This window comes from Cavia porcellus, unplaced genomic scaffold (assembly GCF_034190915.1).
Source record: "Cavia porcellus strain 051 isolate PalLab524CR breed Dunkin Hartley unplaced genomic scaffold, mCavPor4.1 scaffold_17, whole genome shotgun sequence".
In the NCBI taxonomy this organism is placed as follows: Eukaryota; Metazoa; Chordata; class Mammalia; order Rodentia; family Caviidae; genus Cavia; species Cavia porcellus.
Window position 1 is genome coordinate 14,919,456 of NW_026947500.1, and position 2,267 is coordinate 14,921,722.

General features: G+C 42.3%; 1 non-coding gene across 1 annotated transcript; it reads left to right on the forward strand.

The window, feature by feature from the left end:
* The first annotated feature begins 1,337 nt into the window (after positions 1-1,337).
* On the forward strand, positions 1,338-1,439 carry LOC111756126 (small nucleolar RNA U13). The gene has a single exon (XR_002790614.1). It is a non-coding gene; the product is annotated as a small nucleolar RNA U13 (small nucleolar RNA).
* The last annotated feature ends 828 nt before the right edge of the window (positions 1,440-2,267 follow it).

Genomic DNA, 2,267 nt, shown 5'->3' on the forward strand with positions numbered 1-2,267 from the left:
CAGAGCAAGGCTGGGCATGGCTGGGCCGGGGTGGGCACTGATGGGAATAGGTGTGCACAGAGGTCTTGCTGAGAGGGCAGCGTGCCTCTTCCCTGCGGGGGGCCATGTTTTGGCCCAACAGTCCTCAGCTATGACATAGCTCTAAGACCACTCCAGATGGAACCTGAACTTGTGACCTCCCCACATAAAGACATCCATGACACCCACTGCACCATCTGCAGCTCATAAAATCACATTCTCTCTTTCTTGGCTCTCAGGCTGTTCAAAAGCTGCAAGGCATTATTTGAGACTGCTCCGGTTTATTCGTGAGCTCTAATTCAGAACATGTTTCCACAAAGAGAGGCAGAACAAAGCACAAAAGCACTAAAGTTCAATTTACATTCTCAGTCAGTGAAACAAAATGGAAATAAAGAACAGTTGCAGGGGAGTCATTTATAACTAAATTATGGCTCCAAAAGCGCCTTTCCTATAATGTCATGGAAGAAAAGACATTTTTAAAGCCACTAGAAAGAGCTATAATGACTAAAAAAAGTGAGGTGAAGGATTTCTATTTTAAAAATTTGTATTGGACTAAAGTGCTAATGATATTGTGATTCCCCTCCCACCAGCTTGGCAGCTCCAAGGTTATTTCAGTGCTTCCTGATTGAGAATCTCCTCCTTCTGTTGATGCTGCCAGTCGAAATGAAGCTAGTGTGGCCCTGGGAAATCTCAGCACATGAAACACAGTCTTTCATCACAATCTGGCCAGACTTCCTAGATGAGCACCGAGCTCATGTGCCATCACGTTCTTCTGACTTCCGGCAAAAATCTGCCATCCTTAGTTATGTCTGGCTGGTTGTGCCAAAAACCATCCCAAGTACTCACAGATGGATGTAATTTCAGTCACTATGTCAGCACCACAGATGAGACACAGTGCAGAGAGCACGTGCCAGGTTTACACAATTACTAGCACTTGAGATGGTGGTGATACATGAAGAGTTCCTTGACTCCAATTTTCAACTGGATACCATGCAGTGAACAAGCAGCAAAGCTAGAAGACAACTTTGTACTTCATATCTTGCGCACTTTGTGCAAAACCAAAAAAGTGGAAATTCTAGGAACGTGTAAAACCTAGTGGTCACATAAGACCACTCACAGCACCCTTGGTGCCAGCTGCCCTCGTCAGTATGCATTTGACCTTGTTCTTTTCTTCTCTTTCCACTGGTAAACCAAAGTGTCTCTCCACAACACCATGACACCAATATCACACAATTTAATAATTCCCAAAGGTATGCTACTCCTCAATCCATATCTAAACTTTCTCATTTGTTCTTTGCTGTTCTAAAACTAGGATCCAGTTCCTTTTGTGATTCATGAATGTGATAACTAGGTTTTCACATCATTGTGTGACATGTGCCTCTCTCAGACCTTGTTAATTATTGACCGAGTACTCATTGATATGAAAAAAATAAAATGAAAATAAAAGAAAGGATCTGATCATTGTCTAAGGAAGAACATGTATAGGTTATATGCAAATACTATGCTTTTTACACAAGTACTTGGACACTTGTGAGTTGGGTTTCATGAGCAGTCCTAGAAACAATCCCTGAGGATACCAGAGACACTATGGATGAACTTGTGTCACCTGATGCTCTCCAGTGACAATTGTGTGGACTTCTGTTATGCTTTCCTGCTCCCCAGTCACCTTAGGAAGGAGTACAGATGGGAAATCTGCAGACACAAACACTGACCACTTTGCATTATTAAAGCACATTGAAAATCCATGGCCAAACAAACAGATGCAGTGGAGGTGTGGGAAAAAACAGAGATAACAAAGAACTCCATGGACCAGGCTGCCTTTCATCCATCAGCATCACCAACCATTTCCTCTACGGCCTTTGCGTTACAAAGGAGCTATGAACCATGGTGCCCCAGAAGCTCCTTCCCTGGGTGGCTCTGGGACAGTTCCTCTCACAAAAGACACTTACTTGTAAGACATAAGAAAAACAGAGGCAAAAAGGCTAGTATTCAAATGTGATAGAAAGCAAGATCTCATGGTGAATTACTAGTGTTTTTTTAGGTTGGTAGACAAAACTTCCACCTCACATCTGCTGAGAGAAAGCTTCCTAAGATTCATGAAAATTGTGGGAATTTTCTGGGAATCTCTCAAGAGTCACCTCACCTACCTTTATTCCCCCACTTTTCAAAAATTACATGAGGTCCTAATCCTTTATACAGTATAAAATCCTCAATTAAAAGATACCATGGAAAACAAAGAGTGATTTTTT